Below are 26,301 nucleotides of genomic sequence, written 5' to 3'. Positions count from 1 at the left end.
ACTTTTACATAAGTCTGGTGTTGGTGTTACTATCCTCATAGCAGTAACCTAAGGGCACTGTAGCTCTTCCTCCTCCTTCCACTGCAGTTTTTGGCCGGTGTTTGACATCCAGGAGACAAGCATCCTCTACCTATCTGGGAGACACACAGCCAGCTGGTTTGCTGTTGAAAACCAGCCCGCCTCTATTGGCACAAGAGAGTGCCGTTCCGTTTGTGAGTACCCTTATTCTACTCCTTTACTGGATTTCTGGTTATATTGATCCACACATGTGGCGCTTTTGTTTTTGTTTTGCATCATAAAAGTGTATACAGTTGGTGCCACATGTTTGGGCACCCGAGCTTTACCTGCCCCACCAAGGAGCAACCTCCCCCTCCGGTCTGGGGTGGGAATACAGCTGGGAGACCGGCACTAGCTTTGTTTGTGGGTGGGTCAGCTGGTACTAAACAGAGTGTAACTCTGGTTCCCAGTAACAAATCATGCTGATTTTTGGACTGTGGCATCTGGGTCCGAGCGCTTTAAAATGACTTCCTGGAAGTGCTGCCGCTCCACCGGGATCACCCCGAAACCGCCACCCCTAGGTATTGGGATTATGTGAGACCGTGGCTCCTATGGAGGTGCCGGGCAGTCTGGAGGGGTGGGAATGATGGTAAAATTGTGGGATTGTCCTTTGTGTTATCAAGATTAGCTGTGTGTATGTAATGTATTGGACTGAGTTTCAATTTTTATGGAACACAATTGCAAATCTTCTGCAAAAAATATATAATTGTTTCACTAGTACAATAATGAATTACACTATAGCGTAAGTGTGATTCAACCGAATAGTAATAGTTTAGTTGTTTGTATTAACCAGATTTTGGGGTTAATGATATTCAGTATAAACTAGTAGTAAACACTGAAAAGGTAATTATAAATGATCACTATACTAAAGTTCATATCCTTAGATAAGTGAATAAATATCCCAACAAGTTGTAAGTAACAGTGCAGTCTCTCACAGACACACTGGATGACAAAACTCTTTGCACATTCTTATAGGTATTTTCCGTTATCCAGACTTGGTAGGCATTTGCACCTGAAAGACTCTACAGTACTACGTTACCCTGCAGCAGTTGTATGTGAAGCTGGTTGTCGGCAGAACTGAGAGAGTGAGTAATAGCAGGAGCGGCAATTCAGCGTGACCGCAAGTAATAGCGACGGACTTCAAACAACACTGATCTCGGAGCAGAGGGGGAGGTGCTTCGGTAATATGATTTTAAGTCCATAACACAATGGTAACAAAACAACTTGGTCTTTGTTATACGGCTTCAGAGAAATGCGATACAAAGTTGCGAGGTAGATGGCTCTACTTACGTTTGCGATTCCTAGGTAGTCCGTGCGGTTGCAGCTTATGCTGAGTGTAACTAAGTACACAGAAAGAGTGCTTCCTTCCAGGTGGGTATAATTCGATCCAAAACTGAATTTAGTTATAAGTTGGAAATTCTGGGAATATCAGATTACTGAATAGGTATTGAACCTTTGATAAGCTCAGAGACAAAGTTTGTAGCCTTGCTACTATAGAATACTAAGCAAAGTGCGAGAGAAAACGGAGGAGTTTATAGGGGGTGTAGCTAATAGGATGTTAGCTAACTCTTTGCTTAAAGGAACAGTATCCCTGACATGACCCCCCCCTCAAGGCAACTGTGCCACAGTTGCAGGGCGTGGACGATCCGGGTGTCTGCGATGAAACAGGGTAATAAGCCTAGGGGCATTCAAGTTGGAAGCAGGCTCCCAAGTGTCCTCATCGGCAGAGAAATTCTTCCAACGCACCAAATACTGTAATTCCCACTTGTGGTATCTGGAGTCTTGCAATGAATGTACTTCATATTCCTCCGGATCCAATGTTTGTGGAAGCGGTGGTAAAAGAGTTTGCGTCTGACGGGTTGGTTTATATGGCTTCAAAAGTGACACATGAAATGTTGGGTGAACCTTCATGCTGTCTGGTAGTTTCAGTGTCATCGCGTTCTGATTAATGATACGTACAATTGGGAATGGACCAATAAATAATCCTGCTAATTTTTACTGGGTATCTGTAGTTTCATGTTTTTAGTTGAAAGCCAAACAAGATCACCAACAGCGTATGGTGGTGGAGCTCTTCTCCTGAGATCGTAGTAATGTTTCTGGGTGAGCTGTGCATTACAAATGTTTTGTTCAATGAACTTGAAGTTCTCCTGTAGAGAATCATGTAAGTCATCAACCAAAAGAGAGTTTATGCAACGAAAAGAAGAGAGAGAGCGTACAAAGGATTCAAGTGTAGATTTTTATTAACAAAATTTGCACACGTAAATAAGATGCACTTACTAGAAGTGAGATTAAAAAAGGCAATCAGAGTTCAACTCTCTTTCCTCCACTTGAATGACCGCTCCACACTGCTACCTAGGAAAGTCAGTGTCCCCGGATGTTGATATGCACAAAACCGGCTTCTGTAGCAGGGCTTTCCGGATGCCTTTGCTAACTGCCTGTCTGCCAATGGGAGGGAGCGGATCAAATAGAAGTCTGAGCGTCAGACCTGTCTGCCGGTTCCTAACGCGTTTCCCCCAGTCAGCGGCTGGGCTTTTTCAAAGGATAAAGTCAGATATGGTTTTTCTTGCCGCCCTCTTCTTTTAAAGGGCAAGTGTCCAATTGGATTTGTGGGTGTGTTTGTTTGGCCAATCATAACGTCCATATAGTCCTCTGTGTTGTTATACACTGATGGCCAATCAGATAATAAAGGGCGTGATTTTTAGAACCAATTGCCATACTCCATATGTATATTTGTTTGTAAGCCACACAACAGAAGCGCTGCCATTTCTCAACAGCGTGTGTTATAAAAGAACGTTCAAAACATACATTATTAAAAAGCACAATATATAACTCACATGTACACCAAAACATATAACATATTATATATATTGTCGATCAGAAATATAACATATTATCGATCTGATATATTGTGGTGTTCTTACAAAGTTACTAGTAGTAGCTCTGGATCAAATTATGTTAGAATTGTGTTATATTTCCTAATGACTATCAGAGCACAAATTCTATACCTAATTAGAGATGACATCTTTTATTTTCAAATGCCCATGATTGCCCTAAAAAAAAATAATATATATATATATATATATATGAGCTGTGATGTTATTGATATTATTAATAATTACAGTTTATGTCTTATTGGACACTGGCAGTCTATTTTATACTCCTGCTCATGAACGTTTTTTTGACCCATGATGTCCCTTATTTGATATATATTACAACTACCTGATATGTACAATATTGTGAGTTTTAATATTAAAATTGCACATTCCTATAAAATTGATAAGTTTGGATCGTAATAAAATTATTTAAAAGCACATATTAAACTAATGTTGTTAAACATACACACATAATGAATCACACAATGAATTACATAACTGAATATAAATTATTTAAATCTAATTTTCTATATTAAAAACATGTTATTATTATATTAAATAAATTTAAATTTAAAAATTAGAAAATTTAATAATTAGAAAATTTAGAGTTTTGTTCCGATCAGCCAATAGAATGCGAGCTCAATCTGATTGGCTGATTGGATCAGCCAATCGGATTGAACTTGATTCTGATTGGCTGATTCCATCAGCCAATCAGAATATTCCTACCTTAATTCCGATTGGCTGATAAAATCCTATCAGCCAATCGGAATTCGAGGGACGCCATCTTGGATGACGTCCCTTAAAGGAACCGTCATTCTTCAGTTGGACGTCGCCGGAAGAAGATGGGTCCGCGGTGGAGGTCTTCAGGATGGAGCCGGTCGTCATCGGATGAAGATAGAAGATGCCGCTTGGATCAAGATGGTTGCCGGTCCGGATCGCCTCTTCTTCCCGGATAGGATGAAGACTTTGGAGCCTCTTCTGGACCTCTTCAGCCACCGGATGATGGATCGCCAACCCCCGCTTGGGTTGGATGAAGATTTTGGAGCCAGGACGGATCGGTGATACCTGGTGAGGTGAAGACAAGGTAGGATGATCTTCAAGGGCTTAGTGTTAGGTTTATTTAAGGGGGGTTTGGGTTATATTAGGGGTATGTGGGTGGTGGGTTGTAATGTTGGGGGGGGGTATTGTATGTTTTTTTTTTACAGGCAAAAGAGCTGAATTTCTTGGGGCATGCCCCGCAAAGGGCCCTGTTCAGGGCTGGTAAGGTAAAAGAGCTTTTAACTTTAGTAATTTAGAATAGGGTAGGGCATTTTTTATTTTGGGGGGCTTTGTTGTTTTATTAGGGGGCTTAGAGTAGGTGTAATTAGTTTAAAATTGTTGTAATATTTTTCTTATGTTTGTAAATATTTTTTTATTTTTTGTAACTTAGTTCTTTTTTATTTTTTGTACTTTAGCTAGTTTATTTAATTGTATTTATTTGTAGGAATTGTATTTAATTAATTTATTGATAGTGTAGTGTTAGGTTAATTGTAGGTAATTGTAGGTAGTTTATGTAATTAATTTATTGATAGTTTAATTGTAACTTAGGTTAGTATTTATTTTACATGTAATTTTGTAATTATTTTAACTATTTTAGCTATTAAATAGTTCTTAACTATTTAATAGCTATTGTACCTGGTTAAAATAAATACAAAGTTACCTGTAAAATAAATATAAATCCTAAAATAGCTATAATATAATTATAATTTATATTGTAGCTATATTAGGATTTATTTTACAGGTAAGTATTTAGCTTTAAATAGGAATAATTTATTTAATAAGAGTTAATTAATTTCGTTAGATGTAAATTATATTTAATTTAGGGGGTGTTAGTGTTAGGGTTAGACTTAGCTTTAGGGGTTAATACATTTATTAGAGTAGCGGTGAGCTCCAGTCGGCAGATTAGGGGTTAATAATTGAAGTTAGGTGTCGGCGATGGTAGGGAGGGCAGATTAGGGGTTAATACTATTTATTATAGGGTTAGTGATGCGGATTAGGGGTTAATAACTTTATTACAGTAGCGCTCAGGTCCGCTCGGCAGATTAGGGGTTAATAAGTGTAGGCAGGTGGAGGCGACGTTGAGGGGGGCAGATTAGGGGTTAATAAATATAATATAGGGGTCGGCGGTGTTAGGGGCAGCAGATTAGGGGTACATAAGGATAACGTAGGTGGCGGCGCTTTGCGGTCGGCAGATTAGGGGTTAATAAGTGTAGGCAGATGGAGGCGACGTTGAGGGGGGCAGATTAGGGGTTAATAAATATAATACAGGGGTCAGCGGTGTTAGGGGGAGCAGATTAGGGGTACATAAGGATAACGTAGGTGGCGGTCGGCAGATTAGGGGTTAAAAAAATTTATTTGAGTGTCGGCGATGTGGGGGGACCTCGGTTTAGGGGTACATAGGTAGTTTATGGGTGTTAGTGTACTTTAGAGTATAGTAGTTAAGAGCTTTAGAAACCGGTGTTAGCCCAGAAAGCTCTTAACTACTGACTTTTTTCCTGCGGCTGGAGTTTTGTCGTTAGATGTCTAACGCTCACTTCAGAAACGACTCTAAATACCGGAGTTAGAAAAATCCCATTGAAAAGATAGGATACGCAATTGACGTAAGGGGATCTGCGGTATGGAAAAGTCGCGGCTGAAAAGTGAGCGTTAGACCCTATTTTGAGTGACTCCAAATACCGGCGGTAGCCTAAAACCAGCGTTAGGAGCCTCTAACGCTGGTTTTCACGGCTACCGCCAAACTCCAAATCTAGGCCACTGTGAATTAAATATTTTTATTTATTTGTTTTTTATTTTTTATTATTTTTTGTTTTTATTGTTTTGTTTTCATTTGATTGTTTATATAAGTTTTTATACAAATGCTGCTACGTCTATGTCTATATTAAGACCATATGGTTGTAATGTGTTTAGTTTATAAATCCATTTAGTTTCCAACTTTCTCAATTCTAAAAGGCGATTAGGTTTAGTTATAGGAACTCTATCAATAACTTGAACTTTGAGAGAGCTAGGGTTATGTCTGTGACATTCCAAAAAATGTTTAGGAACACTATGATTTGTCATCTTTTTTTCTATATTATATATGTGTTCATTAACTCGCCGTCTTATTTGGCGTTTCGTACGGCCCACATAAAGTAGGCCGCACCCACATTGTAATAAATAGACAACATATATAGATTCAAAATTACTTCTAAATGAAATGTTAAAAGTTTCAGTTAATGAACTATTAGAAAATGTAGGAGCTCTATTGACATGTTTACACATGTTACAACGGGATTTTCCACATCTCATAGTTCCCTTCCATTCACTCAACCAGGTTGTTCCTATTTTTTCGGTCCCTGTTTCACTAGCCTTATTTTTAATAGTAGGTTTTATTTTACTTGGAGCAAGAATATTCTTGAGGCTTTTGCCTTTCCTATAATTGATAGTTGGTTTGTCCCCCAATGATGGCCCTAAAACAGGATCTAATTGAAGTAATGGCCAGTGTTTTTTAATTATTTTTTCTAAACTTTTTTAACCTTCATTAAAAGTTGTTATAAATCTCGGTGGATCCGGTTTCGCTGGTTCTGTTAATTTATTATGTATATGAGACCCTATTACATTTGATTTATCTATTTTAATATTTATATTTCTCTCTTTTACAATGGCCCTATTTTTTGCAGCTTGTATTAATTTTGGTTCATAACCTTTTCTAGAAATTTTTCTTCTAGAATTTTTGCTTCTATTTCAAAGTCAATTTCATGTGTGCAATTTCTTTTTATTCTTAGAAATTGACTATATGGAACATTATCCAACCATGATTTTGTATGTGCGCTTTTGGCTTGTATATAACTATTTCGATCTGTGCTTTTGCGAAAAAAATTTACTGCTATTTTTCTTGTGTTATCTGTGAACAGTACCAAATCTAAAAATTCTATTTTATCTTTCGAACATGAATTTGTAAAAGTTCAATTAAAATTGTTACTATTAATATGTTTCATAAAATTATCTATTTCGGTCAAATCCCCTTTCCACAGGATGATGACGTCATCTATGTATCTACCATATGATACTATGTTACTTAAAAATGGATTATTATGCCAAATATATTCATTCTCAAACGCATTCACATAGAGATTGGCATAGGATGGGGCAAATGTTGTCCCCATGGCTGTGCCTTGGGTCTGTAGATAATATTTATCTTCAAACATAAAATAGTTATGTTGTAAAATAAAATTTCTACTATCAATTAAAAACGATATATGTTTCATTGGGATTGACCATTTTAAAAGTTCCTCTTTTATCTTATTTGTGCCATTAATGTGAGGTATACACGTATAAAGGGAAGCAACATCGCAAGTTAGCCAATACATGTCTTCTTCCCATTGGTTACCCTCAAACCTTCTAATTACCTCCGTTGTATCTTTGATATATGCTTTCATATTTTTCACTTTTGGTTGAAGGTAAAAATCAACATATTTAGATAGATTATCACTGATTGATCCTATCCCGGACACAGTTGGCCTACCAGGTGAAGGCATAACTATTTTATGTTTGAAGATAAATATTATCTACAGACCCAAGGCACAGCGATGGGGACAACATTTGCCCCATCCTATGCCAATCTCTATGTGAATGCGTTTGAGAATGAATATATTTGGCATAATAATCCATTTTTAAGTAACATAGTATCATATGGTAGATACATAGATGACGTCATCATCCTGTGGAAAGGGGATTTGACCGAAATAGATAATTTTATGAAACATATTAATAGTAACAATTTTAATTTAACTTTTACAAATTCATGTTCGAAAGATAAAATAGAATTTTTAGATTTGGTACTGTTCACAGATAACACAAGAAAAATAGCAGTAAAATTTTTTCGCAAAAGCACAGATCGAAATAGTTATATACAAGCCAAAAGCGCACATAAAAAATCATGGTTGGATAATGTTCCATATAGTCAATTTCTAAGAATAAAAAGAAATTGCACACATGAAATTGACTTTGAAATAGAAGCAAAAATTCTAAAAGAAAAATTTCTAGAAAAAGGTTATGAACCAAAATTAATACAAGCTGCAAAAAATAGGGTCAAAAAAACTCTGGCCATTACTTCAATTAGATCCTGTTTTAGGGCCATCATTGGGGGACAAACCAACTATCAATTATAGGAAAGGCAAAAGCCTCAAGAATATTCTTGCTCCAAGTAAAATAAAACCTACTATTAAAAATAAGGCTAGTGAAACAGGGACCGAAAAAATAGGAACAACCTGGTTGAGTGAATGGAAGGGAACTATGAGATGTGGAAAATCCCGTTGTAACATGTGTAAACATGTCAATAGAGCTCCTACATTTTCTAATAGTTCATTAACTGAAACTTTTAACATTTCATTTAGAAGTAATTGTGAATCTATATATGTTGTCTATTTATTACAATGTGGGTGCAGCCTACTTTATGTGGGCCGTACGAAACGCCAAATAAGATGGCGAGTTAATGAACACATATATAATATAGAAAAAAAGATGACAAATCATAGTGTTCCTAAAAATTTTTTGGAATGTCACAAACATAACCCTAGCTCTCTCAAAGTTCAAGTTATTGATAGAGTTCCTATAACTAAACCTAATCGCCTTTTAGAATTGAGAAAGTTGGAAACTATATATTATTATTATTATTTTTTAGGGCAATCATGGGCATTTGAAAATAAAAGATGTCATCTCTAATTAGGTATAGACTTTGTGCTCTGATAGTCATTAGGAAATATAACACAATTCTAACATAATTTGATCCAGAGCTACTACTAGTAACTTTGTAAGAACACCACAATATATCAGATCGATAATATGTTATATTTCTGATCGACAATATATATAATATGTTATATGTTTTGGTGTACATGTGAGTTATATATTGTGCTTTTTAATAATGTATGTTTTGAACGTTTTTTTATAACACACGCTGTTGAGAAATGGCAGCGCTTCTGTTGTGTGGCTTACAAACAAATATACATATGGAGTATGGCAATTGGTTCTAAAAATCATGCCCTTTATTATCTGATTGGCCATCAGTGTATAACAACACAGAGGACTATATGGACGTTATGATTGGCCAAACAAACACACCCACGAATCCAATTGGACACTTGCCCTTTAAAAGAAGAGGGCGGCAAGAAAAAACATATCTGACTTTATCCTTTGAAAAAGCCCAGCCGCTGACTGGGGGAAACGCGTTAGGAACCGGCAGACAGGTCTGACGCTCAGACTTCTATTTGATCCGCTCCCTCCCATTGGCAGACAGGCAGTTAGCAAGGGCATCCGGAAAGCCCTGCTACAGAAGCCGGTTTTGTGCATATCAACATCCGGGGACACTGACTTTCCTAGGTAGCAGTGTGGAGTGGTCATTCAAGTGGAGGAAAGAGAGTTGAACTCTGATTGCCTTTTTTTTTTTTTTTTTTAATTTTTATTGAAGGAAATAGTCTCACAACAAAAATAAAATAAAAATATGAAACATGAATCAAATTTAAGGACACGCAGGTCCTTTACAAGTTTTTCACACAAATAATGAATGAGGTAATACCGGCGAATTGAGACTGAGGACTGTTCTAGGCACAAAGTAAGTCATATGTAATTCTTAAAATATATCAGACCCTAGTAGATTGTAGATAGCACGTAACTGGAAAATCTAATTCACTTATAGCCAACCGACAACATTATGGAGCTCCAATGTAAAATGTCACTAGACAAAAAGACTTTAGCCTATGTCTGACTTGCAGAAATAATGTATCTTATGGGTGACCCACTTTTAAGTATATGGATTTAAATGCAATAGCAATGTATGTCTGTCACTACCAAGAGCCCCCTCCAACCCCCGGACTGGACATGCACACACAAATGCTTACCAAAATCATTGTAGGCAGAATAGCGGTGACTCATGTGCTTTACAGTTACAAGCTAATAACTATGGCATCTATATCACAAACAATTATATAATTGTCCCTCCCGGGGCCCCCCACAAACCCGCAGGTGAAGCACGAAAACAAAGGTGCACATAGATATCAATATATGTAACTTAGAAAAAGGCTGTTAATAATATATGACTTATACTGATTGTCTAGGTGAAGCTAATGCACATAAACCCCCGTTGAGATCAATTGAACATATGAGTATATACAGTATAAACAGGTTCCAGTGCCTACATAGCTATGTATAATGGTGTAGTCCTCCGTACATCATTAAGGTAAGGCAGTCTCTAGAAAGGACGTATTATACCTAGGGAGTGTAAGCAAAACAATGACTTCTGTGGGAATTAATTAAGACAGGTTATGTCTGGGTATATGCGAAAGAAAGAGGTAGCAAAGGGAGTTTACCTCTAAATGATAGACCGTGGCCTCTCTTGAACCACGTAAGCTATATAACATACTTGGGTAGGGAAGACTTATTAACCAGTGTGTAGGCAATAACGAGTATTATAAGAAATAGACAATATACAATCGCAAAACCTCTAGGTCTTAACACAATAATAGCTGTAGACAATCAGTAGGCATATCTATATAAAAAACAACTCTGAATGAACACATAAATATCTATAAACAGTGTATATGCGATTCTATACAATAAACAGCTCTAACTGTTCACATAAATACATGCGAACAGTCTGTAGGCATATCTGAACAGAAATCATATTAGGGTAAATACATTGATAATCAAAACAGTCCGTAGTGTTATCCAGATGATGAACATCTCTGTCTGAACCATATAATATACGCAACTAGGAGCTCAACCTTTCTAAGGGACAAGAGAACATAAATAAATAAAACATGTAGTCAGACAGAGCATATGACCAAGTAGGCAGGCCTCCACATTTAGTTCACAGGAGTATAGAAGTATAGTCAAGCCGCCAGACCTCTCAGAAAGGTTTCAGTCCGCCATACAAACTGCCGGTGTCCGTGTAAGAGAAAAAAAAAAAAAGATGCTCACCCAATTCCCAGCTTTCTACTCAGCACAGTGCTGCTAATTGAGAGATGGACGGAAGATCCAGGGTCAAAGGTAGTTAACCTCAAAAGCCATGGCTGCAGGTCTAGCATCTTGGCCACAACAAATATCCCAATCTGATAGAAGTCTGCCTCCCACGTGGCGCTTCCACTTGCTGCGACTTTTGCATTGTATAGTGTCCCAAACTCGCCCCCAGCATCATTATGAGCTAATATCTCTTGACGTTCTGGAGCAGAATAAGGAAGTCTCTCCAATTGGGGGTCAGTATTACTCACTCTGGCCAGTGCTTTGGGCAGTACCTTCCGTGTATCTGTAGTGAAGCTGGGCCTGAGTTGCTTAACAAGCCTTCTTGCGCTATTTGTCAGCATTCCAGCAGATGCTTGACTCCTCACCTCCAGCAGAGCAACCGATTTCACCGAAATAAGTCGTCTCGTCAAGGGCCCCACTTCAACCCCTGGGAAGCAGTCAGTTAGCTCCGGCATTGCAACTGTCCACTTAGTTTCTTGCGGGCGCTCAGGTGCTGTATATACTGCCGTAGTCGGAGCCTTTTCCGGTTCGTTCCTCATAGTGCTCTCTGCAGCATACAACGCTACCCCACCCTTGTTAGGGAAAGCTGTGTCTGACACCTGATGTGCAGCCGTGTTGTTCCAGGCTTCATTAATAATCTTAGTAAGGCTCAAAGAATGTTCATGAAGGATACGTTGCATATCTTGCTTAGTAATGGCATTTTCAGGCGCCCTCATATTAACAGATAGTTGTATTGATGATGTGTAGTAAATAGTACTACTCGTAACCCCAGTCTCCCAGGGGGGGGATATGCAAAAGCCCCGGCTCCAGAAACTGCCAGGCACTTTATGAATGCGACAGCCTTGAGGCCTAGCTGCAGAACTTAGACAGAGAAGTCAATCCAGAGAGTTTCCCCCAGGATTGTCAATTTCTTGAATCTTGTAGCAATCTTCTGGCCCCTATCCACAGGATGAGAAATATTATAAAGGAAAACAATAAAATATTGCATAAAACTCTGTTCTAGAACCAGGAGCTCCCACAAGACACGTCTTGCCTCAGCAGCTATAGGCTCCGCCCCCCTGATTGCCTTTTTTAATCTCACTTCTAGTAAGTGCATCTTATTTACGTGTGCAAATTTTGTTAATAAAAATCTACACTTGAATCCTTTGTACGCTCTCTCTCTTCTTTTCGTTGCATGTACTACTATCCCTATGACTGAGGTTTGGATTTACCCTGTCTGATTGGAGCTGCACAGGACAGGATTCGTGGTGTTACTCATCTTAAAGGGACATATCACCTTGCACTTTTTGTTTTACTTTCTATATGGGAAAGTAATGAGAACTTTTATGGAAAAATACTAGAGGTACTGTTAAATATAAATACAAACAGTGTGCAATATCTTTGTTTTACAGGTGGTTTTTTTGACAAATCTTTTCTATACAAGTATTAATCAATGGTCAAGTAATCCTTTTTTAATGCTAAATTCCTTATAATCAATTTGCACATATTAAGCTGCTAAGTTAAGGTGCTGCTATTTATATTTGCTGCTACATATATTCATATCAAAGGTGCTATTGTGGATTTTGTATTTGATCAATTTGTTTTTATGTAATTTTAGAATTTTAAATATCTTTTTTATTTTTTATATATATATTTTTATATATATATTTTTCTATATTTATTCATATATATTGATCATTACTAGTGTTTGATTCACTTGTTATTGTCAAGATATACATACAGTTATAATCCTTGTGGATACTGAGTCAGTTCATATAGCGCAATTTACTTTTTTCTGTTGTATAACCAAAAGAGAGTTTAAACTTTCAGGGGAGCAGAAAACAATACTCGGATGGTAGGCATAATTTGCATAAAAGGGTGTAAACTTAGTAGAGGAATTAACTGCATTGTTGTATGCAAATTCTGCCATGGAGAGAAAATTCATCCAATGTTCTTGGTGGTAGGAGCAATAGCATCGTAGGTATTGCTCTAGCCATTGGTTCAATCTCTCAGCTTGCCCATTTGTTTGAGGGTGGAATGATGTGGTAAATCGGTGATCGATCTGGGTTAGTTTATATAATTTTGACCAGAAATGTGAGGTAAATAAATGAGCAGTTTCAGCGGACATAGGCAACTTATGGTACGGGACGAAATGTGCCATCTTAGTGAATATGTCTAGCACCACTAGAATAGTGGTCTGCTTGTTTGAGGTAGGTAACTCGACTATGAAGTCCATAGATAAGTGTTGCCAGGGTTTTCCTGGTACAGGTAGTGGCATTAACAGACCATACGGTGATCTTTTTTCTGCCTTAGAAGTTGTACAAACAACACAGGTATGTATATACTCGTGTACAGCTTCCTTCATGTTTGGCCACCAGAAATTCCGAGAAAGTAATTCCAAAGTTCTTCGGATCCCAGGATGGCCAGACAAGGGTGAATCATGCTGTATCCGGAGGATTGATGTTCTCATCTCTTTTGGTACATATATCTTCCCTGCATGATAGTAGAGATCATCTCTCTTGACCGATATTGGAGATGGGGAATCGTCCTCCAAAGAGGTGTGTCTTTTCAGTTCAGTCAGTAGATCGTATGAGAGACCAACAAAACGTTCAGGTGGTATGATGTTACATTTGGTCTCAACGTCGGGTTTCTCTGGTAGCCGGGATAAGGCATCACCCTTACCATTCCTAGATGCAGGTCTATAAATGATGTTGAAATTACAGCTTGTGAAGAACAAACTCCATCAAACTTGTCTTGCGGAAAGAGTTTTGTTGGTCTGTAAATAGAGGGTTCTTATGGTCTGTGAGAATAAGAATTGGCAGAGAAGTACCCTCCAGGAGATGCCTCCAGTTTTCCAATGATCTTTTTATAGCGAGAAGCTCCGTATCTCCAATGGAATAATTCCTTTCTGAGGAGGACATCATAGCAGAAAAGAAGGATACAGGGTGAATGGGATCTTTGAGAGTCTTTTGTTGTGATAGCACAGCACCCAGGGCATAATCAGAGGAATCAACTTCCAAGATGTATTGAAGTAGAAGGTCTCAGTATTGGAGCTGTAGTAAACCTGGTCTTCAGGTTATCGAAAGCAGTCTCGGCGTCGGTATTCCAAACGTAAGGTAAGGAAGTACTGGTTAATTTGGTGAGTGGTTTTGCGAACTTGGAAAACTCTAATGAATTTTCTATAATAGTTTGCAAAACCAAGAAAACGTTGTAGTTCCTTTCTTGATTAAGGAGCAATCCAATTCCTTACTGCATCTACTTTATCATAAAGATACACGATCTGTATGAAAGATACACTTCTCAAGTTTAGCGTATAATTTATGCTCCCTGAGCCTGGAAAGGACCCAACGTACATGTTTAACATGTTGCTTTTCATCTTTGGAATATACTAGAATGTCGTCTAGGTAAATAACGAGACAGATGTCAAGGAGGTCTCTGAACACATCATTAATAAAGTGTTGGAAAGTGGCAGGAGCGTTGCACAAGCCGAAAGGCATGACCAGGTATTCGTATAACCCGTATCTGGTTCGGAAGGCGGTCAACCACTCATGTCCTTCTTTTATTCTAATTTGGTTGTTTGCCCCTCTGAGGTCGAGCTTGGTGTAGATTGTGGCCTCTGATAAACGTTCTATCAACTCTGGTATCAGAGGAGCTTGGTGTAGATTGTGGCCTCTGATAAACGTTCTATCAACTCTGGTATCAGAGGAAGGGGGTAACGATTCTTGATAGTGCGTTTGTGAAGTTTCCGGTAGTCAATAATAGGTCTTAAAGAGGTATCCTTGTTGTAGACAAAAATCATTCCTGCTCCAGCGGGAGATGTTGACCCCCAAGCCATACCCCCGTACGTCCGCTGAGCAGAAGACACCTCATCAAGGTAACAAAAAAGCGCCGAACCTTATCAGGAAACTTACCCGCAAATACACTAGCATATATTAAAAATGCCTGGAACCAGTTAGAAAATGTTTTCGGCAACTTCCGATACCGTTTTTTCTCTCCTCCTCATCCTTCTTGGCCACGTCTTTCTTAGAGTCCTCAGGGATCTCAAAAGACTGCTGAAGCGGGAAAAGAGAACAATTCAATAAAATCCCTCTTATATATCTTGTCCCTCACCTCAGAGGTCAAATGCATCCCCAACGGCCCGATAGAGCAGAGACACGACCGAGACATTGCTGTATCAGCCACTCTCAATTCAGCTCCCTCACCCTGCTTCGAGCCCGCCCCGGAAGCCACCACTGTAGGCAGGCCCAGGAGTCTGCACCACAACCGTAACACCAGGGGCCGCCACACTGCAGCCCTCAACCCTCTACACAACCGGTACACCCGCCGCCCTGTCAACAGGGACCCACGCTCTCTCCACAGCGGCCCCTTGAGTAGGGCCAAAACCTTCCAATTTAGCTAACAAATCCTTCAATCCTGCCACTACTCTCCCTGTCACTGAGTCACAGTCGTTTTTGATAGTGGTTGGACTGATACTAAGGCGGGAATAGTGCACACCTTATAAAACTTTATCCCAATGTTTTATACAAATTAGCTGCGGTGATGGTAGGTGGCGCAAATCAATGCTGATTCCCTGTGGTGAAGCGTTAATATCTCAATGTTTATTGTTAGTTACGTGAATTCCGTGGTGAATCTTATTAGCTATGTCTGAATTATGATAGTGTCGATTTCTATTAATATTATAGATTTCTATTAATAATATACTCCTTATATAAATATAAATAAAATTAAAAATGCCTTAAGTTGGTATATAAAAAACAATTTATTTTCACAAATGTTTAAAATGTATACACTTTATGTGCTATTGACACCGGTGTCTACGGTTACTATAAAAGATACTAAAATTGGACAAGCTAAAAATAAAACAAAATACAAATACAATTACAAGTTAAAATGATATAGTTTCAAGTTTACAATGATACTTTTACGTTGAGTATTTTTGTTACACTTTGCTAATTTCCACAGTGTGGAAATTAGCAAAGTGTAACAAAAATACTCAACGTAAAAGTATCATTGTAAACTTGAAACTATATCATTTTAACTTGTAATTGTATTTTGTTTTATTTTTAGCTTGTCCAATTTTAGTATCTTTTATAGTAACCGTAGACACCGGTGTCAATAGCACATAAAGTGTATACATTTTAAACATTTGTGAAAATAAATTGTTTTTTATATACCAACTTAAGGCATTTTTAATTTTATTTATATTTATATAAGGAGTATATTATTAATAGAAATCTATAATATTAATAGAAATCGACACTATCATAATTCAGACATAGCTAATAAGATTCACCACGGAATTCACGTAACTAACAATAAACATTGAGATATTAACGCTTCACCACAGGGAATCAGCATTGATTTGCGCCACCTACCATCACCGCAACTGAGTCACAGTCCACACTCCTGACACCACTCAATATAACATCACTCCCCCCCCTCATTCAACAACCCCGTCTCACCTGCTGAAGTGCTCTCCGTATTCCTGACGCTTGAAGGACTGTTGAAAGTCACCTGGAGCCTGTCGCTGCATTGCTCCATAGCCTCTCGCCCGCCTCCAGTAGACGTGGCAGCCGGCCGTCCCTGCTGTGCCAACTGCCGTGGTTGATCCTGAAAAACAGTAGACCGTGAATATATATCCAGGGGAGGAAAAGTTCTGCTACCCCATCCCCCTCTTTGCCGGCTGTTACCCCGAGCCGTACTAACTCCCCTACCCCTCTTGGGAGCTCCCCCACCCTCACCTCCAGGCCAAGCAACGTCCACCACCGGCCGTCTTCTAGACCCCTCCCTAGGTATAACTCCATGTCCTCCTGGCCTATTTGGCCGACCCTTACCACCTATACCACCCTGAGTGGCTGCCGTATACACCTGGGCCCCACTCTGCTCCCTGGCCAACTCTAAAACCCCGTCCATGACCCCACACCTCACCTCTCTGCGTCCAACAGGCCGAACCTCATGCTGCGAACCGTCATCAGGCTCCAGACGAATAGAGTCCGTCCAGGAGCCGTGCAAGCCAGAGAATTCCTCCTCAAGGCTGTCAAAGACATCCTCCCTCACAGATGGACCAGGCTGGGGCCCTGGCTGTTGTCCAGATGGGCTATGCTCTGGAAGAGAAAAACTAACATGTGAACCACACACCTCAACCTCCTCCCTGGACCTGGCAGGAACCTCTCCCCCCGCAGAATGGTGAACAGACTCAGACCTAGGACCCACAGAGGACTTCTCAGCTGACCCCCCAAAATGACTGACATGTTTACTGGAGGACCCAGGGGAGGGAGGAACACACTCCTCATCAGAGGAGTTAAAAAATAAGTCCATCTCCCCAGGGCCCAGCTCAAACTCCTCACATTCCTCCCCAGACCCATAATCCAGATCAACAAGCCCCCCCCCTTGTGGCCTAACTGCCCCACTCACATCGCCACCACTAAACTGACTAAGACCCATGGGCCTAAGCTGGAGAGAACCTAAGCCTAACTCACCCTGACTTACTTTGGGCCCACCAACCACCGATACTGCTGTGGCCTGTCCCTCCTCTTCCTCACTACCACTATTCGTCACTACCCCTCCAAAAGAAACCAGGGAGCCAGCCTGGCTGTCATAGCACCTCCCAGAAGGCCCTTCCCCCCCCAGGTCAGGCCCGACTGGGCCGTGAGCCACCTTACCCCTACCTCCAGGCTTAGTGGCTAGGCCAGCAACGGACCTCCGCTCCAGATCCCTACCGCTCACACCCGGTGATGACGTCATCGCCACCGGAACACACAGCCGCCGGACCCACCACTACTGCTGCCTCTGAAATCTTCTTACCCGGAACCGGACCGGATCTTCTTGCAACCGACGTCCTCCTGCTGACATCAGGGCTGAGATGAGATGGAGGCCTGGATCGCCTGGTTGACTTCTTTCTGGGAACCGACCGCTCCTTCACCTCCACAGCCGAAACCGGAGCCCCCAGCAACGATTGGACCTGCTCAGCAAGCCAGGTAGGTCCCTTTTCCTCCGCAGCCTCCTTCAGCCGGCGAAACAAATCCTCCAAATCAGCCATGACGCAGGCTGAGTGAGAAAGCCACCAGCTGCAAAAGATGCTTCTCCAACTTAACTAAATAACAACTGCTGGCTTTCCCGCTCAGCCGCAAGGCTTTATCACCTTGCAGCTCCTCCCCCACTTACTCCTAACATCAGCCTTCATTTTGCTCCACGCTCAAAGCTCCCTCCAGCTAAGCTTTCCACCGCTTACAGGAGCCACTTATTCCTTTCCCTCCCCCTGTATCCATTATGGCATTAATATGTGTGGTAAAAGGTCAATAGAGCAAAGTATCCAGTAATTTCTAACATTTTTAACATTAATTGTTATATCTCCCTTTAAATATAATATTTAGTATGTAGTACACTCCTGCTTCGACTTACCAAGAGGACAGTTACAACCAGCAAACAACATAGATTGGTGTAGTCAATCATATGATTCATTTATGCGGGCTAGGAATCTTGGTTAGTATATTTATCCTGCAGTTCTACAAGTATGCATTCCCTAGACCACTGGACGTCAGCCAGAGCATATTGTCACCGTAAAAGGACATTTGTTCTTCCAGTCCCAACAATATAGATAAGGGAAAGGTGTCCGCTTCTGCTACTTTCCTCCGCTTCAAGAGGGGCTTTTCCTCATTACTCTTGAAGTTCTGTTTATTAAAGGGATAGTAAAGTCCAATTTAAACTTTCATGATTCAGATAGGGCATGTAATTTTAATTAACTTTCTTATTTACTTTTATCATCAAATTTGCTTTGTTCTGTTGGTATTCTTAGTTGAAAGCTAAACCTAGGTAGGTTCATATGCTAATTTCTAATCCCTTGAATGCCACCTCTGCATTTGACAGTTTTTCACAGCTAGAGGACGTTAGTTCATGTGTTTCATATAGATAACACTGTGCTCATGCACGTGAAGTTATTTAGGAGTCAGCACTAATTGCCTGAAATGCAAGTCTGTCAAAAGATCTGAGATAAGGAGGAAGTCAGCAGAAGCTTAGATACAAGGTAATTACAGAGATAAAAAAAATATATTTCTATAACAGTGTTGGTTATGCAAAACCAGTGAATGGTAAATAAAGGGATTATCTATCGGCTAGATTTAGAGTTTTGTCGGTAACGACCCGTGTAGCTAACGCTGGTTTTTTTTCCCCCGCACCTTTTAAATACCGCTGGTATTTAGAGTTCACAGAAGGGCTGCGTTAGGCTCCAAAAAGGGAGCGTATAGCATAATTTACCGCCACTGCAACTCTCAATACCAGCGGTGCTTACGGACGCAGCCAGCTTCAAAAACGTGCTCGTGCACGATTCCCCCATAGGAAACAATGGGGCCGTTTGAGCTGAAAAAAAACCTAACACCTGCAAAAAAGCAGCGTTCAGCTCCTAACGCAGCCCCATTGTTTCCTATGGGGAAACACTTCCTATGTCTGCACCTAACACCCTAACATGAACCCCGAGTTTAAACACCCCTAGCCTTACACTTATTAACCCCTAATCTGCTGCTCCCGCTATCGCTGACCCCTGCATATTTTTTTTAACCCCCAATCTGCCGCTCCGTACACCGCCGCAACCTACGTTATCCCTATGTACCCCTAATCTGCTGACCCTAACACCGCCGACCCCTATATTATATTTATTAATCCCTAATCTGCCGCCCCCAACGTCGCCACCACCTACCTACAATTATTAACCCCTAATCTGCCGACCGGACCTCACCGCTACTATAATAAAGTTATTAACCCCTAAAGCTAAGTCTAACCCTAACACCCCCCTAACTTAAATATAATTTTTATCTAACAAAATAAATTATTTCTTATTAAATAAATTATTCCTATTTAAAGCTAAATACTTACCTGTAAAATAAACCCTAATATAGCTACAATATAAATAATAATTATATTGTAGCTATTTTAGGATTAATATTTATTTTACAGGCAACTTTGTATTTATTTTAACTAGGTACAATAGCTAGTAAATAGTTAATAACTATTTAATAGCTACCTAGATAAAATAATTACCAAATTACCTGTAAAATAAATCCTAACCTAAGTTACAATTAAACCTAACACTACACTATCAATAAATTAAATAAATAAAATACCTACAATTATCTACAATTAAACCTAACACTACACTATCAATAAATTAATTACATAAAATACGTACAATTATCTACAATTAAACCTAACACTACACTATCAATAAATTAATTACATAAAATACCTACAAATAAATACAATTAAATAAACTAACTAAAGTACAAAAAATAAAAAAGAACTAAGTTACAAAAAATAAAAAAATAATTTACAAACATTAGAAAAATATTACAACAATTTTAAGCTAATTACACCTACTCTAAGCCCCCTAATAAAATAACAAAGCCCCCCAAAATAAAAAAATGCCCTACCCTATTCTAAAATAAAAATAGAAAAGCTCTTTTACCTTACCAGCCCTTAAAAGGGCCTTTTGCGGGGCATGCCCCAAAGAATTCTGCTCTTTTGCCTGAAAAAAAAACATACAATACCCCCCCTCAACATTACAACCCACCACCCACATACCCCTAATCTAACCCAAACCCCCCTTAAATAAACCTAACACTAAGCCCCTGAAGATCTTCCTACCTTATCTTCACCACGCCGGGTATCACTGATCGGTCCAGAAGAGCCTCCGAAGTCTTCATCCAAGCCCAAGCGGGGGCTGAAGAAGTCCATCATCGGGCTGAAGAGGTACATCATCGGGCTGAAGTCTTCATCCTATCCGGGCAGAAGAGGACATCCGGACCGGTAGACATCTTCATCCAAGCCGCATCTTCTGTCTTCATCCATCCGGAGCGGAGCCATCTTCTTCCAGCTGACACGGATGAAGATGTATACCGGTCCGGATGTTCTCTTCTGCCCGGATAGGATGAAGACTTCAGCCCGATGATGGACCTCTTCAGCCCGATGATGGACTTCTTCAGCCTCAGCTTGGGCTTGGATGAAGACTTCGGAGGCTCTTCAGGACCGATCGGTGATACCCGGCGTGGTGAAGATAAGGTAGGAAGATCTTCAGGGGCTTAGTGTTAGGTTTATTTAAGGGGGGTTTGGGTTAGATTAGGGGTATGTGGGTGGTGGGTTGTAATGTTGGGGGGGGTATTGTATGGTTTTTTTCCGGCAAAAGAGCAGAATTTTGGGGGGCATGCCCCGCAAAAGGCCCTTTTAAGGGCTGGTAAGGTAAAAGAGCTTTTCTATTTTTATTTTAGAATAGGGTAGGGAATTTTTTTATTTGGGGGGGTCTTTGTTATTTTATTAGGGGGCTTAGAGTAGGTGTAATTAGCTTAAAATTGTTGTAATATTTTTTGTTTGTAAATTATTTTTTTATTTTTTGTAACTTAGTTCTTTTTTATTTTTTGTACTTTAGTTAGTTTATTTAATTGTATTTATTTGTAGGTATTTTGTGTAATTAATTTATTGATAGTGTAGTGTTAGGTTTAATTGTAGATAATTGTAGGTATTTTATGTAATTAATTTATTGATAGTGTAGTGTTAGGTTTAGTTGTAACTTAGGTTAGGATTTATTTTACAGGTAATTTTGTAATTATTTTAACTAGGTAGCTATTAAATAGTTATTAACTATTTAATAGCTATTGTACCTGGTTAAAATAAATACAAAGTTACCTGTAAAATAAATATTAATCCTAAAATAGCTACAATATAATTATAATTTATATTGTAGCTATATTAGGGTTTATTTTACAGGTAAGTATTTAGCTTTAAATAGGAATAATTTAATTAATATGAGTTAATTTATTTCATTAGATAAAAATTATATTTAACTTAGGGGGGTGTTAGTGTTAGGGTTAGACTTAGCTTTAGGGGTTAATACATTTATTAGAGTAGCGGTGGGGTCTGGTCGGCGATGTTAGGTAGGGCAGATTAGGGGTTATTACTATTTATTATAGGGTTATTGAGGCGGGAGTGAGGCGGATTAGGGGTTAATAACTTTATTATAGTAGTGGTGAGGTCCGGTCGGCAGATTAGGGGTTAATAAGTGTAGGTAGGTGTCGGCGGTGTTAGGGCCAGCAGATTAGGGGTACATAGGGATAACGTAGGTTGCGGCGGTGTGCGGTCGGCAGATTAGGGGTTACAAAATTTTATTAGAGTGGCGGCGATGTGGGGGGGCCTCGGTTTAGGGGTACATAGGTAGTTTATTGGTGTTAGTGTACTTTAGAGCACAGTTGTTAAGAGCTTTATGAACCGGCGTTAGCCCAGAAAGCTCTTAACTCCTGACTTTTTTCTGCAGCTGGAGTCTTGTCGTTAGATTTCTAACGCTCACTTCAGCCAAGACTCTAAATACCGGCGTTAGAAAGATCCCATTGAAAAGATAGGATACGCAAATGGCGTAAGGGGATCTGCAGTATGGAAAAGTCGCAGCTGCAAAGTGAGCGTTAGACCTTTACCTACACGACTCTAAATACCAGCGGTAGCCCAAAAACCAGCGTTAGGAGCCCCTAACGCTGGTTTTGACGGCTAACACCAAACTCTAAATCTAGCCGTATCTTTTTAAACTTTAAGCAATCCTTAGGCACCTCTCTGAATAACCTTTAAAACAGACTGTCCTCTCAGTAGAATGCTTTTGCTTATTATACACCCTGTGCAAGTTGCTGCAGTTATGTTTTAACTTGCTGAAGCTATTTGTCTCTGTTCCAAAATATATGTCTTTGTTATTTTTTTTTTTTAAATAAATATTTTTTTTATTAAGGTTGTTAGTACATGACACTACATATCACAATATAAACAGTAATGCAAAGTGAGATTGACATTATACATGTACAATAGTTGTAATAACAAAGTTTTAAGAAATAGGTGGCTGTGGTACACAGTATAAATGACTGCCGTTTAATAAACTAGGTTGGAACCTCTTTTTTGGGGATTATTAATTCCTTTCATTCTGCATTGAGTCACTCGTGGACCCATGAAAACCTGAAGTACACACAGAGGAATTTTAGTGGTAAAAACGGTCACTCTTGGACCTTGTTACAATAATAAAATGACAAAGTGCTGACCAGCATATGATATGAGAACCACATGTGCTAACTATATAAAATTATACAAAGAAATGATGTGGCTATAACAATGAAATATTTTAGAACAAGATAAACATTTGTTAGCATTAGATTTTTAGGTTATCAAATTAGAACGGAGCTCTTAAAGAGACAGTCTACCATAGAATTGTTATTGTTTTAAAAGATAGATAATCCCTTTATTACCCATTCCCTAGTTTTGCACAACCACCACAGTTATAGTAATACACTTTTTACCTCTGTGATTATCTTGTATCTAAGCCTCTGCAAACAGCCCCCATAATTTAAATTCTTTTGACAGACATGCATTTTAGCCAATCAGTGCGGGCTCCCGGAACTTCACGTGCGTGAGCACAGTGTTATCTATATGACACACATGAACTAACACCCTCTAGTGGTAAAAAACTGTCAAATGACCTGAGAGAAGAGGCGGCCTTCAAGGGCTTAGAAATTAGCATATGAACCTCCTAGGTTTAGCTTTCAACTAAGAATACCAAGAGAATAAAGCAAAATTGGTGGTAAAAGTATATTGGAAAATTGTTTAAAATTACATGCCCTATCTGAATCATGAAACTTTATTTTGGACTAGATTGTCCCTTTAACAGCTAAGACTAGTATTCATCCATTTCCTAACTTAGTAATGGGTCTCTCTTGGACCCCAATGTATATAGAAGGGGAATTTTTTTAGGGGTATGTAGAGGAGATGCCTAGTTTTGTATCTATAAATGGTGCAGCATATAGATATTAACTGACCTAGCTATCTGTAATATAATCAATAACAAAATAGATCTAACATTGTTAAGATCAGACCCTCTTATTTTAGAGCAGATGCAGTATGAGGCTATACAATCAGTAATAGGATGAGTTAGGGATTCGCTGAGGAGGGGAGATAAACGTGATTATATCACAACTGTATATGAACTAAATAATATCTACTTTAATACAAGTGTAACCATGCTTAACTTATGTGAAAAGTAATATATATGAGGAGGGAGCTATCAAGAGCCAAAGTGTCAGAATACAGTGAAATTATTAGAAAATAAATGTCACCTGACACCAGTTTCAGGTCTATGCAGTGACTGTAGCCGGTAAAGTCAATTTATGCGCTTGCCAATCGAGATATCAGAGGAGTGATAACAAAATACTTGGCAATGTTGTATGTTGTGGCGCTCCTAAGGAACTCTTCTAGTTATGATCTATATTAAGTATGCAAAAGAAAGATAATAAGGATAAGTAATCCTTACATAAAGATAGGGAATTCAGCTCTCTCCAAAGCACACAGATAGTCCTAAAATATATATATATATAGGATCTCAAAAATTATTCAAGTGGCAAGTGTAGAGCTTGATAGAGACAGAGAACAAAACTTACAAAACCAGCATGCGTTTAAAGCACTAACATTTTATTAATTTAACACCAAAAAAGGAATAAAAAGAAATATAATGTTTTAATCTATATATGATATCAATGAGAGACGTCTCTTAGGGGGGTAGAACATAAATGGGAAAATAGATAGGCATAAAATATAGGCTTCAGAGAAGAGAAAATCTACAACACCTCTATCAGTGGATAACCCCAAAATAAGTATAAGGGATATGTTGTCATGATAATGACTTGAGGATCTATGTAGTAAAATCCAAAGTAAAGCCAATAAAATGGATATAAAGCTATCAATACACAAATATGCATAAATAAACAAACTTCAATGTTTGCAATTTAGAGTTTGTGATAACAGATGCAGCAAAACACGGAAATCTTATACCGGTGACTAAACACAACACCACAATCAGAGGGCAGTCCCAAAGTAAAAGGTTATAACTGTATTTATATGTATAGAGGATCTATGTGTTTAGAAAGGGGTATTGCATAAATGCAGAGATCGTAAGTTGTGAAATACATATACCACAATTTAAAGTACTAAAGAGACACAGTTAGTGTAGTAATTCTTGTAGATAATCAGTCTTTCTTTGTGACTGTGATATTATAGAGCAAGTGTCCAGGCATCCACTTATTAAGCGGTAGGAAAGGAATCCACTGCCTTATGAAAATAGTGATCCAAACACTCACAGTCTTAGATGTAACAAAAGCAAAGACTCCGTGATCCCAAGCTGCATCAAAGTTTGCACATGAAGAGTAAAGTGCAATCAAACAACCAATTGCTCCAAGCAAACGGTCTCCATGAAGTTTGAAGAAAGAAATAACGTATCCCACACATCTCATCAGAGAGATCAGCTGCTGCCTACGCGCGTTTCATCCCTTTGAATGACAGAGTCTTCCTCAGGGCTGACGTCATTGTAGAATCCTAAGCCTTTTATAGGCTGAACAAAACATGCCTCCGAGAAATGATGAACATATTTACCAAACATTAAAATTGAAGTTAATTATAATATATATATACAATTAACTTAAAGTATACAGATTTGTTACAAATGGAATAAGTAGTGCATATTAGAAGCATGCAAATCCTAAACTAATAATGTTAGGGACGACACCAACAAGTGAAGGCGCCTCCCCGGCCTCAGAAAATGCAGACAACGGGCTTTATAAAAATTAGAAGGTTTTTATCCTTTATTAACTAGAACAAAAGTACTGGGAGTGAAATTCTTATGCTACTTTCGCAATGTTTATGAAGAACGCCGGATACATAAAAAATAATAATATATATATATCTGCAAAAGGACAGAATCGAACCTAAGACCTAAAGTTTTAATATACCTAGCTGAAACATCCTAAGCTAGTCTTAGTCCACTCACCTATTTAGAGAATAACCACATATGGTGGAAGTCTAGGGCTTCTTAAAACTTAAAATGATCTATGTAAAGATAATATTTAATTCCCAGGGCAAAACCAAGAAACTTAAGGAAACATAGGATCGAATCTGTGAATCATGAAACAAACCCAACTAGGCAAATCATGTAAAAATATAGCTGAAACCAAACAGCCACTAGTAACATTGACCCAGAATCACTTCACAGAACTTATATTAATTAGTATCCAAGTGCACCAAGCAGCCCAAGGCAATATCACTTCAAGCAGATTAGCCAAATCAAATATATGCACAAAGTGTCTATGGAGCACTTTTAATGCAATAGAAATAGAGACAAACAAAAAATGTCCATAGAGAATATATAGATAGACATTAAGGACAAAATAGATATTACATAAAAGAAGCAAATTCTAATTTTTCATTCAATGCCAATGAATTTGAGTAACTCAAAATTCGAATCATGACAGGTCTGAAAATGCTGTGCAACACTGCTAGTCTCTTTATTATTTTTAAC

Source organism: Bombina bombina, chromosome 6 (assembly GCF_027579735.1).
Source record: "Bombina bombina isolate aBomBom1 chromosome 6, aBomBom1.pri, whole genome shotgun sequence".
NCBI lineage: Eukaryota > Metazoa > Chordata > Amphibia > Anura > Bombinatoridae > Bombina > Bombina bombina.
The sequence above is the reverse complement of the archived record's forward strand: the minus strand, read 5'-3'. Positions refer to the sequence as shown.